This window comes from Humulus lupulus, chromosome 1, assembly GCF_963169125.1.
Source record: "Humulus lupulus chromosome 1, drHumLupu1.1, whole genome shotgun sequence".
Classification (NCBI taxonomy): Eukaryota; Viridiplantae; Streptophyta; class Magnoliopsida; order Rosales; family Cannabaceae; genus Humulus; species Humulus lupulus.
The window spans coordinates 42,652,314-42,665,898 of NC_084793.1; the positions used below are offsets into that span (position 1 = coordinate 42,652,314).

Here is a 13,585-nt window from a genome sequence, read left to right on the forward strand (position 1 = left end):
CAGGTCTCCATTGGCTTCCAGATGCTTGGTTCGAATCCTTCCAGCTGAAATTTGGATGGTTGCGCCAACCAGGATTGTAAGTGTTTGAGAAAGGGTTATAAGGCTTCTTATAATCCCCTAAAGCATTGCAGTGTTCCTCATTTCCTCCTCTTAGCTCACCAAGAGTTGGGCACTCTTGCGGTTGATGTTCCGTCCCTCCACAGATGAAGCATGGATCTCGTGTCTCTACCTTTGCAGCCATGTGGATTCCTCTACCTTCTTGAGATTTGAAAGCCTCGAATTGTTGTCTTAATGATTCAATTTGGATTTTGATGTTGTCATCTTCCTTCAATTGGTAGATTCCAGTTAAACGTGGCTTGTCCATAAGACTCAGTCCATTCCATGTGTAGGATTTTTCAGCAAGATCGTCGAGGTACTCGAAAGCTTCATCGGGATCTTTTTGAAGGAATTCGCCATTGCACATCATTTGTACGAATTTTCTTTGTCCGGTTGTGAGACCGTCATAGAAATAGCTGATCAGACGCCAGCTTTCGTATCCATGATGTGGGCATTGATTTATCGAATCTCTAAACCTCTCCCAGACCTGATGGAAAGTTTCATGGTCTTTCTGGATGAAGGTAGATATTTGCCTCTTAAGGCTGCTAGTCTTATGGGGCGGGAAATATTTGGCAAAGAATGCTTTTGTCATTTCGTCCCATGTTCCGATAGATCTAGGCCTTAAGGAATACAACCAACTTTTTGCTTTGTCTTTGAGTGAGAAAGGAAAGAATTTCAATCTCACAATGTTGGTGACATCAGCACAGTTGTTGAATGTAGCCACCACCTCTTCGAATTCCCGTATATGCACGTACGAACTCTCATTTTCCAACCCATGGAAGGTTGGTAAGAGGTTAATCATGCCGGGTTTGAAATCGAAATTTGGCATATTGTTGGGATACATTATGCATGAAGGTGTGGTTGTACGCGTAGGATGTAAATATTCCTGTAGCGTTCTTGGTTGGACTTCATCTTGATGAGCCATCGTGGGTGGTTCAGGAAGTCTCGGTGAATCGGGAGTGTTTGAACGAATGGAAGAAAATGACGAACTAGGAGAGTTTTCTAAAGTTTCTACTTGTTGTCTCACAAATCTCCCTAGTGCGTCTCTGTTTCGTGGCATAAATATTTTTCAATTTGTAAGTATTATAAGTGCAAGTGTGTAATAATGTAATAAGTATACACCAAAATGTTCCCATGCCAATTGGAAAGGCTGCCAAGATACCACTTTAGGCCCAAGAGCTTTTCTAGAACTCCCCGAGGTTCTTAGAAAAGATTGGAGGGTAACGCAAACACATGCCTTATTTAAGAACCAATTTTTCTAAGACAGAACAAGTTTGGTTTTTACTAATTTCCAAAATTACACAAATGTTCTCAATACTTTGTTTGATTTTTTTTTTTAAATTTTATGATTTAAAATTTTATGCTTTTTTCGGAAAAAAAAACCTAAATCTAGAAAATAAAATTCTAAACCTAAAAGTAAAATGAATAAAATAAAATAATAACAAAAAAAAAAAAATGAATAATAAAAAAAATTACTAAGGAAAAATAAAATAAAATAAAAGAGAAATAAAAAATTATACTACTTTTTTTTTTATATAGAAAAAAATTAATTTACTAGGTAAACCTTTAATTGTAGAATTACCTCCCCGGCAACGGCGCCAAAAATTGATATCGCCCAATAACTCCTAAGCGGTCGCAGTAATAATCAGGCTATGTCGTATCCACAGAGAGGTAAAATACAAAATTAAAATAAAGATTAGTAAATTAAAAATAATAAATTTGGAAAAATGTAAATTTGAGAAAGAATATAAACATTAAATGAATAAAATCGAGGAATTAGAATCAGAAAGAAAGTATGGAAGGCATAAGTTTCATTCATGCAAACATATATATATTTTAATAAAATTTATTCATTCTACTCAACTATAATTCTACACCATTAATTATAGTTGGAAAATATATATAATAAAGCTCACCTTAAAATATGTTCTTTAATTAAATTATACTAACTTCTAATTTTAAAAATCTATCATATTATATACTTTACAGTGACAAAATACCAATGGCAGAATGCAGTAAAAAACATATAATATAACAAATATCCTAAATTAAATTAAAAGCCTAAATTACATAAGAAGAGCATGACTAGACTTATGTAAAAGACACTAATAAATTTAGAATAAAAATTAGAAGAAAATAAATTTAATTGTAACAAATATATAGAAATAAAGAACAAAATAAAGAATCAATATATTAAAAATATAATGTTAAACATGAACTCTACTCTAGCCTTTCCACAAGAAAATTTAGCCTAAAATAAGCATTGTTTTCACTCACAAAAATGTAAAAGAAAAATATGAAAAATAAGTGTTTTTCTCTCCAATACTCTCTACTCTCACTTCACAATCTGATTCCTCTTTAACTCCATTTGGTCCTCTATTTATAGTGTAAATATGACTCAAAAACGTGTAGAACCGTGTACAAAATAATGGGGAAATGGCTGAAAAATAGGTGCAAAGTGGGGAAAATGCTGCTGAGCCGTGGGAGACAAATACTGACGACAGGGTGACGTGGCGTGCTCCGGTTGGCTCGGGTGGCTGGCGCGTCAGACGGATGGGACGTGGCGTCAGGTGGCAGCTGTGGTGGCTCGGCTCGACGGCTCGGCTGGCTCGGCTCGGCAGCTCGGGTGGACGAATGGCAAGCTGCCACGTGGCAGCGTAGAGGGAGCAACTGAAACTTGGGTTTGGGCTCCATTTTGGGCCTATTTCTCCTTCAAAAATACCACTGTATCATCATTTTTTGAATTTTAATTCTTTCTTTCTCCTTTCTTTTTCTTTGTGTCAAAAATATATTTTATTTCCTGAAAATTAAACACAAATTAAATTAAAATTAATATTTTCAAATATAAAATATATGACAATAAATCCATGAAAATATTAATTAAAACTTAATTAATTTTACACTTTAAGATTAATAAAATGATATTTTTGAGCACTAATCAACGAGTCCAGCCTTCGAGGTCATAATTTCTTATCTCGAGATCTCGGTGTAACAAAGAAGAACAACAATGTTGAGTTTTGATGTTGATTTTCAAATGTAATATTGAAATTTGTGATTGATTTTTAATGTTGATTTTGAAATGTGTTGAGAACGTTTAATTTGGTTTTGAACTCTGATTTTGTGTGTGAATTTTAGGTTTGAAATTTGATGACGAAATGTGTATGCATATTGTTAATTTTGCTTGATTTTGTATATGAAATTTGTTTTTCTTAAAATTTGATTATGGGTTTAGAAATATAAGAAGAGGAGAATGATGAAGATAAAGTTTAGAAATTTAGGTTGGTTCAGATTTTATTTTTGATGTATTTTAGGTTAAGAATATGTTTTAATTTCATTTAACTAAGAGAATTGCTATTATTAATAATGTTACCGGTTTCTATTTTTTTTTATATCAAATTTTATTAATTTTTTATTTAATAATATTTAATTGTATAAATTTCAAATGATTTTTTTATATTTTTTAATATTTAATATAATTCAAAATTCATTAATTAATAAAATTTGAGGGAATTTTGGTCATATTTAATAAAAGTTTGACCAAAATTGGGCTAAGGGTATTATTTTGTTCCATTTTTCAAAACTCAAGGTCCAAATTATCATTTAATAAAATACGGGGTCCGATCGATAACTTTTGTAAAACACATGGTCTAAAATAGTATTTACACTTCTTAGTTGTAACGGTTTCTTTTGTTAACTTTAATGGAACATTCCAAATATTTAACAGAATATACTTTTGAAACCAATTAAAAATAAATATTTATTAATTATATTAATATAAATTCAAATTTTATAAAATATCATTAAATATTTATTAATTATATTAATATAAATTCAAAGATTGTAAAATATCATTATTATAATAATATTTAATACTAGACTAGATATTTATTAATTACATTAATATAAATCCAAATGTTATTATAATAATATGTTGACTATAGGTTTAGTCAACGACATAGAATCAAACAAATGACGTGAAATAAATGTAAATGACACCAAATACTTATAGTGGTTTGACCCCAATAATGATAGTGACCTACATCCACTTCAATCATTTTATTAATGTAGAAATTCACCAACTCATGATCAGATGAAGCTAAAAATCTTTGAGTTTCATCAGTCCAAGAAAATACAATACTCGTGTATAAAAGTTCAGTAATCTCTCTTGATCAATTTGTGTGTGTTCCCTATAATGAAACTTAAACCTTATTTATAGGCTTAGGATTGTACAAAATGGGTCGTGAGCCTCACTTAATTTGCACAACAAACATAACAAGAATATTCAAATATCTAACTTAAAATAATTACATAAAATTCCTCAAATATCGCCTCTTGAACACTGCTCGGAACACTCGAGCAGCACCTTTTATGCGTCTTCGATCATTCTGAAGTTCAGTCAGATGTATCTCTAACTACAAACCCCGTTGAGTGTCGACGAGATATTTGACATGCTTTTTCTTCGAATGAGCGCTGCGTGTACCATACCTCTGCCACATCATCCTACCAGTTTTTGGGTTAAACATAATATATAATACAAAACTAGATATCTAATAATTATATCAATATAAATTCAAATATTATAAATTATTATTATAATAATAATAATATATATAATATATGATATAATCCTAATTTTATAAAAAAAAATCTATAATAAATATTTAGTAATTATATTAATATAAATTCAAATATTATAAAATATTATTATAATAATATTTAATAAAAAACTAGATTTTTAATAATTATATTAATATAAATTCTCATGTTATAAAATATTATTATTACAGTAATATATAATACATAAAAAATACATTATATAAGTGTCGTGTATGTACAAATAGTATGACTATGTAACTAAATAAGAAATTAGAATAACATTTATATTCTATCAAGAATAAAGAAGTTTCTTCTCCGATAATTGAAGTATGATTTGAATAATTTCATGAATGTTTAATTTGCACCTTGAATATGGTAGTTTGTAAACTAAAATGTTATCGTATTATTTTTAAAAAAAAAATTATAAACAATGTTTTTGTTTAATTTTTCTTTTAAAATGTTTATGTCATTCTTTTATATAATATTGTTTATTTATTTAAAATTTATATAACAATCATAAAAACTTAATAAAAAATAATTAATAAACTTTCTAAATAAAACTAAGCAAACATACATTGCATGTTGCTTGCACCTAATAATATAAAAAATATATATTACTAAATTAAGAAATAGAAAACTCACTCGAAACATTCTATATATATTCACATATAAATGTAGGGAAAGGCTATAGCAGGTCCCCCTAAAAGGACATACTGGTAAGTTGTAACCCTAATTTTTTTATATGGCGATATACATTATAGTTATAGTGGACCTCTTACAAATTTTCAAGATATTCTGTATAAAGGATGCTGAAATTAGGATTCAAACAGCATGTTGCATGCATGCCTGTTTTAGTTTTTATACACGCATGCGACAAGTTGTTTGAATCCTCATTTTGGCACCCTAAATTATCCAGAATTTCTTAAAAATTTGTGAGAGTTCCACTATAACTACAATTACAAGTTGTTGACTCGATTTTTTTGTAGGATCTTGAAATTTAAATCTAGATGGATGCTTCCAATTATTTTTCCAAACACATAATAGAAACATAGAATAACATGACATACATATGACCATCAAATTTGTAAATTAACATAAACACAAAGATGTAGAAACTTACGAATACGCAGCGAAACTAGAACAACTCGTTCCTTCAATCTCTCTAACCCTTGACTCCTTTCTGTAGTAGAGTATTATCAATAAATTGAACTAGATCAACAACACAATCTTCCTCACCAAACCTTTGATCAACCTAGAACTAGTGTGGACTGATTCTCAACACATGAGACAGAGATCTAGAAGAGAAGAGAAGAGGAGATAATGGCTAAGAAATGATTAGAGTGTCTAGGTATCAACTGAGATTGACTTATGAAACCCCTAGATATCATATTCCTTATATAGGCAACTTAATGGACTTTAAATTTAAATTTAAATTAATTAAAAATAATAAACAAAAAATAAAAGTCTTAGGCTCCGACAAAAGGACTTGGGCTCAATCTCTTTGTTTTGAATTTAAATCCCAATTGGGCCTTAATTCAAAACATTTTATTTATTTATAATTAATTAATTAAATCATTATTCAAATTAACTAATTATAATTTGAAACTTGATTTAATGTTATTTATTTATATTGACATCAATTTATCAATATTAATGAATTTACCCAAAGATTCTCTTTTATTCTCTAAATCTTATATCTCTGTAAATTTTCCAAAATTGACCTAGTCAACTTTAAAATCTTAATTGATAATTAAATCAATTATTTGAGACATTCTAGATGATTTGCTCAAAGGTGATGCGGGGATCATGGATCCATGAAATCAAGCTCCAATAAGTTACAGTGAATTTATTTACGAATAATTTCACTACCTCATTAATTCCTCATGTAACGCCCTGGATAGCCAAGACCGTTACACTGTGTGTTTATAAAGTGCTAGACTTGCTAATCAAGTCATTTAGTTAGGAACGTGTTACTAAAACTATAATAGTACTAGGGTTAAAATGTTTTGGTCTCAAAAGTCACATTTTTCATAAAGAAACATTTCCTGTGTTACACGGGATCCCAAAAATATTAAGTTTGAAACTGTTTACAAAAGATTCAAGGACTAAATACAGTATCAGCCATATTAAGGCAAAATAGACATTTTGGCAATCTCTGTCTCGATCCACTCCTCAGCCATGGCGACCGAACAGCTGGCTATGTACATTCCACCCCGCAGCCCTCCATCTCAGGATTGGTCCAACTTGCCTTTGCCTTTACCTGCACCACGTAGCACCCGTGAGCCAAGGCCTAGCAAGAAAACACAACAACAGAGCATAAGTAATCAACAGACAAATCAATATCTCATATTGCATCACATATTCTTAACCATATTAACATTCAGAATAGTCAAGTATTCAGCATACTAAACATATCAATCTATAGCAGACACCAAATCACATATGATAACTAGGGTTAGCGCCCTCAAGCCGCACCCTCCGTTATCCCACTGACTCCGGCCCGCTTAAACCGAGCTCAGTGAATATTAAGCTATCCTCGGCTACCAGTGGCCAAGCCGCGCCCTGTGTGCAAATATTGTGTACGACACCCTTAGGCCGCTATCACATGTCTCATGGCATAATACCATCATTGACATAATACAAATATCAGGAGCACTTAGTCCCATCACAAACATATAACCGGGTGCAGTTTTCTTACCTTTCGATTCGCTAGCTTTGATCACTTGACTCCTTGAGCACGATCCCTCTTGAGCCCTAGTGCTCACCTAAACACAACCATAGGTCAAAGTCATCACCAAACCTCAAGTCCAAAACCTAGCCTCGGGACCAAACCCGAGCCCCCCCGGGAAGTCCTAGTTCCACCAAACAAGGTGGTGGAATCAAACCCCGAACCCTTGGTCAAAACCCTTGAAAACAACCCTAAAATCCCTTTTTGGAAACAGGGTAGCGCTACAGCGCTCTTAGGAGGGCGCTACAGCGCTCTTAGGAGGGCGCTACAGCGCTACAAGCAGAACCAAAATCCCCCAGAAAGCATGGCCTAGCGCTACAACGCCCAAAGGCTAGCGCTAGTCACAGACAACCAACCTCCCAATTTTCCTTCCTGCAATTTCCTCGAACCAAACTCAACCAAAACTTCTCCAAACCTTCACCAAACTCAAAAACAAGCTCATTAACACATTCCACTCATCCCAAGCACCCCAAATACTCAAAACCCAAGCACATGCATCCCTAATCTCAAAATTCACCATAGCCACTTCTAGACTTCAAATCTCAGCAGAAACCAGTTAAAACATCAAAGTTAAAAGCTCAGAATTATACCTTTAATGGAAATTCAACCTCAAGTTGCCTCTAGAACTCTTTAGCTTGCTCTTCCTAAACCCTTAGCTCCAATTCCCCATCAACACAGCTTAGATATCTTAGCTAAAAACCAAAACCAGAACTGAAGAAACTACAAGGTCTTACCTTAAGTAAATGGCATATCCTTGCTAAACCCTTGCCAAATCTTCAAGCCTAGCTCAGGATTTCTGTTGCTCAGCCTAACCCAGCTCCCCTCTGAGTTTTTCTCCAAGAAAACACCCAGAGGTGATGAAGGAGATCACCAACCGACTCCTAGGAAAACAACTTTGTTTTCTCTCTTTTCTTTTTCTTCTTTTTCCTTCTTTTCTTTCTTTCCACAGCCTTCTACTCTTTTTCTACAATTCCCAATAAGTATAAAGCCTTAGCTTATTTATCTCTGAGAAGCCAATTGACCAAAATTCCTTCCCTATGAATTCTAAACCCTTTAATCCACTTAGGGGCATTTTAGTCATTTTACCCAATTCCCGCTAATTCCTCGAGTGTCTCTAATATTTTCCCGCTTACTTCCCAATACCTAATTAATCACCAATAATATTCCTCGATGTCAAAATAGACTCCAATATACTTACTAAATTCCCATTTATACCCCCAGGCTCACCCCGAGCCGGGTATAAATCCCCGCCATGACTTTTCCGCTAAACCGCTCACTAGGATTATCTCGAGTCACTGTTCACAGATATATCCACATAATAATGTGGTCTCAACAATTATCACATATATAAATAAAGTTATGCCCATAATGGCAAAAATTACGATTATGTCCTTCTAACCTAATCAGGGCCTACATGCATACTAATACACATAGTCATGCATCTCAAATATTCAAATAGTCATATAACATGCTTTAAATCATAATCATGCATCTTACTTATTAAAGTCACACATAATTCCCATTAAGCCCTCGAGGCACACTAATCAAGGCCCTTAAGCCTTATTAGCGAATTTGGGTCGTTACACCTCATGACTCCACTGTAGACTTGGAATTAAACTCTTGTATTCATAGAACGAATTTTCCAAACCATAAATACGTTATCCATTTTTTTAATCATTACAGTTAGTCAATCCTCTATCGATGACTTACTAACGAGCTGGGTGAAATTTACTGTTTTACCCCTCATCAGTATTTTATCCTTAACTCCCACTAAGTTCCTTATAAATTATATTTTGGTGAATTTAATCACAGAAATGAGATCTCAATCATTTAACCTTTTGAATAAAGCAATTAAGGAAATTATCTTTTCACTGCTCATACATAAGTTATAGATTTCATATCTATGAATAATACTTCCACTCAATTACACTACTAAATCTCCAAGATGTAAGCATGGGCTAGACCATAGGGTAAGCTTGTAACGAACAAGTCAAAAGATTTAAATAATATAATTAGCACAATATTATCACTCAGAATTAAGATCGACTTAACCCATGGTCAATGTTGTAACATTGATTAGATTCGATAACTACGATACTTATTTATCAATCAATAATCAATATCGGTCCTAGTCCGATGTAACCAAATACATCTGATCTTATCTACTTGGTCAATGCCTTGGACAAGACATCACACCCCGATTGTGTAAGTAGATCATATCATAGATTTCCTAATCAATGAAAATCTAATGCACTGATCTAATCTTAGGACTCGTTCTTTTGAACATATAATTACAACTATGATTCACTATGACCTAGTCAGTATAATTGTAATTATCCATATGTTTAGAATTTATGAATGTTTGTATTAATTGAATAAACATGTAATAAAACAAGCGAACAATGCGATTGAATAAACACAATGATTTTTACTTCTTTTATTGATAACAATTACGTGTTACATAAGAAAAATGGTTTTATTAAGGGCATAAAACCCAACATTTTTTACAACTAATAAAATAATGAAGTGATAACTTTTATGCAAAAACACGAGAAAATAGTAAAGGTAATATATGCATTAATAAATGAAGCAAGGATGACAGTAGTTCGACCACTAATGACCTATGTCCACTTTGTCAGTTGTATTAATTGTGTATTCTTTACAAGGAGTAAATGCTCTTGAATACAAAGTTGGAGCAACCCTTTATGATTTCGGGTTATAGTATTTATAGTGGAAGTGGTAGGCGAGGTTGATGGGACAACATGTTAGGAATGAGTTTCCTAATACACTGCAGAATAGTGGTGGGTTGGCCTAGTGTACAATAAATTTTTTGTAACATATTTAAACTACCTTTAAATATGTGGATCCATTAATATATATACATTAATCATAAGCAAGTAAATAGAAAATATACCTCTTGATGTCTATCAAGTGTCCTTGCTATATTTTTGTAGTTTGAATGAACTTCCTATCCAAGCTGCTCCCAGGTATTCACACCAAGATCTTCCACAACGTTCTCTACACCTCAAGAAGTGTGTGCGCACTTAGGGAATAAAGGATGGTTAATTTTTTATTCTACTTGATGTACTCAGCACATGAGATCAAGAGAATAGGCCTGAAATTGGTTCTGTATCTTTTTCAGGGAGAGATAGAAAAGTATCGTTCTTTTTCACAAAGCGAATTGTTGTCTTCTTTCTATTTTCTCATAAGTATTACTTTAAAAGAAAATATTTAAATTTAAAAAATAAATTTGTAACAAAACTTACAATTTATCTTTTAATTAATTATCTTATTAATGAAAATATCCAAAAACTATTTTTTGAATTTTCCATTAATTAATTAAATTAAATTAAAAATCTATCCCTGAAAATTATGGAGTACACGCCACACACAGTCCATGGACTGTGTGTGGTCGTGTACCACCCTATATTTTAGGGATATTTGATTTTCAATTTTTATTTAATTATTTATTCAAACTACTTTGTCAAATAAAAATCTAACAACATGATAACTAATTAAATTTGAATTAAATATCTTTTTAACTAATTATAAAATATAATTAATTATTTGAATAAATATCAATCTTTTAAATTTAAATCCAATTTGAACTTATCAGATTATTATCTCCCACTCAAATAAAGATATTTAATTAATTCTACCAATTAATTAAAACCAATAATAATTTTGAAATTAAATATTTAATTTATTATAATTTTGAAAATTATAATTAATTAATTAGTTAATATAATTTCGAAAAATAATTTAATTATTTAACATAATTTTGAAAATTACAAAATAATTAAATATTAATTAATTTTGTTAATTACAATTAATTTGTAATTAATTAATTAATCACTATTATCACATAATTGCATATTCGGCCCGAAGAACAAATTTCTTCTTAAATATGTCTTTCAACCATTTTTCTCTTTATATCAACTCTTGCCTTGAATAATGTTGATAGAGTCGTTGTGGGGACCTATGAACTTATATTTCTAAGCTCCAATAAATTTGAGATTATTAATTAAACAATCTTAATTTATTAATCTCATGATTACTCAACTATAAATATGAGATTGCACTCTTGTAATTATAGACATTTCATTTACTGAGTACTTTATAAAAATAAAGCGTCAATTGATATAATCATTACATACAAATTAACCCTCTAATAATGGTTCATAACTAATCGGGAATAAAATTACCGTTTTACCCTTTTAATTATCTTGTTTCCTTAAGTACCATTGACTTTACTAGTGAAGGTTAATTCATAACTAAATTATGAATTTGAGCTCAATAACCTTTCAGTCCCAAAAATCAACCCTTAAGAGAACCATTATTCAATCTCTTATGAGAAGGTATAGATTCCATATATGTATATTATGTCTCCAACCATTTACATTAATGAGTTCCCAAAACAAAAGTTTCTAGCCTGATCATTATGACAGACCCTAACGAGTGAATCAAAGAACTCATATAACATAAACATGAGTTCATAGTAACTTCAGGATTAAGATCTATTTGTATATGATCAATAGTTGATATATTTAATTAATACTTCGAAACGTTATTTAACTAAGTATTAATAAACATATCTGGTCCAGTTCTATATATTCTCTAATATATAAAGTACATTCACTAAAGTGTCCTACTGCATTAGTGATCCGGATCTAGATCACATGTATTCATAATACTAGTGAGCCATAATTGTAGTAATTAATCTAAAGATTCCATAACTTTATTTTAGTGCGAACTATTCAAGTTCATTTATCTCAAACACAATCCTCCCATACCAATACGTATTTGGGATCACATATATGAACTTAGAAATTTGTATGATATTTACATAATATTATCATAGAATAATATAGTCCATAAAATATATGCATAACAAATTCAATTTATTTATTTATTTCTTAAAATAATGTCTACTACATATGCTTTCAGGGCACAATTCCCAATACAACACCTACCCTGATTTAGCTAATTCCTAAAGGCATGGGGATGTATATGACATTGTAGCCACCAAATTGGGTAATCATCTTGGCTCACGCAATGTGAGTACGTAGCTTGAATACTTGGAAATGCAAAGTTAATAGGGCTTGGCGACTTCACCAACGTGTAAAATTAGCCTCGTGAATTCTAGGTATGGTGATGTCAGAAATGGTGACCCGCTAATTAGCGACCTCGAGAAGTTCAAGTCATTTTGCCCCTTTTGACTAGTCTATTCAATACATGTAGTCCACGTCGGTCGCCACATTATCAAATCCAAAAATGAGTATAACATAACTTACCTATGCACCAAAATCATAAAAATGTCCTACTAGTAGAAGTCCCCTATAAATATATCCATCACACTTTTATGTATACTTTTTTTTTTTTCGCTCGAGTCTCTTTAATAAAGATAGAAACAAACAAAATTAAGCAAGGATGCCTCCTTCACTTTAATATCTCTGAATATATATATAAATATATATGTTTATTAATAAAAAAAATTCATTCTCATATGACACATTTTATAAAATAAATTTTATTAATTTTATTGTATTTTTAGTATTAAAAAGAAAAAAATTAATTAAATTAAATTGTAATAAAGAGCAAAAAAAATCTTATATAAGAAAAAATGATCAAAATAAAGTGTAGATTTAATTTTGGTATATTTTGTAAAACAACAAATTATCATTGAAATTTTTTAAATCATAAAAGTCAAATATAATATTTAGCTAAAATGTAGAGTATTAAAATGGTATTTTCCATAAAAAAAATACAAATATAAATAAAAATCAATTATGATTTTTTTTATTCCTTTATAATTCAGATTTTCTATTGATAAAATTTAAAATACTTAGCAAAATAACATCATAATATAATATTTGTTGACCCTTGATTTAGTCCATGACAAGGAGTCACTAAAAACGATAAGAATTGTAACGACCCAAATTTCCTAATAAGACTAAGAGCATTGATTAGAGAGTCATGATGGCAAATCTTGGAGTTATATGATTATGTGAGTTATATTATAATAGGACTAGATATACATGTTTAGGTGTATTAAATATGCATGTGGGCCCATTTCTATTCAATTGAGCTATTTTCATATTTTGGCCATTTTTGGCATATTTGGCATATATGTGATATGTGTGTGGTGCTTCATTATTATTTGGT

The 13,585-nt window shown here is 31.0% G+C and overlaps 1 non-coding gene across 1 annotated transcript; it reads left to right on the forward strand.

The window, feature by feature from the left end:
- Positions 1-533: 533 nt before the first annotated feature.
- Positions 534-640, forward strand: LOC133813509 (small nucleolar RNA R71). The gene has a single exon (XR_009884518.1). It is a non-coding gene; the product is annotated as a small nucleolar RNA R71 (small nucleolar RNA).
- Positions 641-13,585: the final 12,945 nt, after the last annotated feature.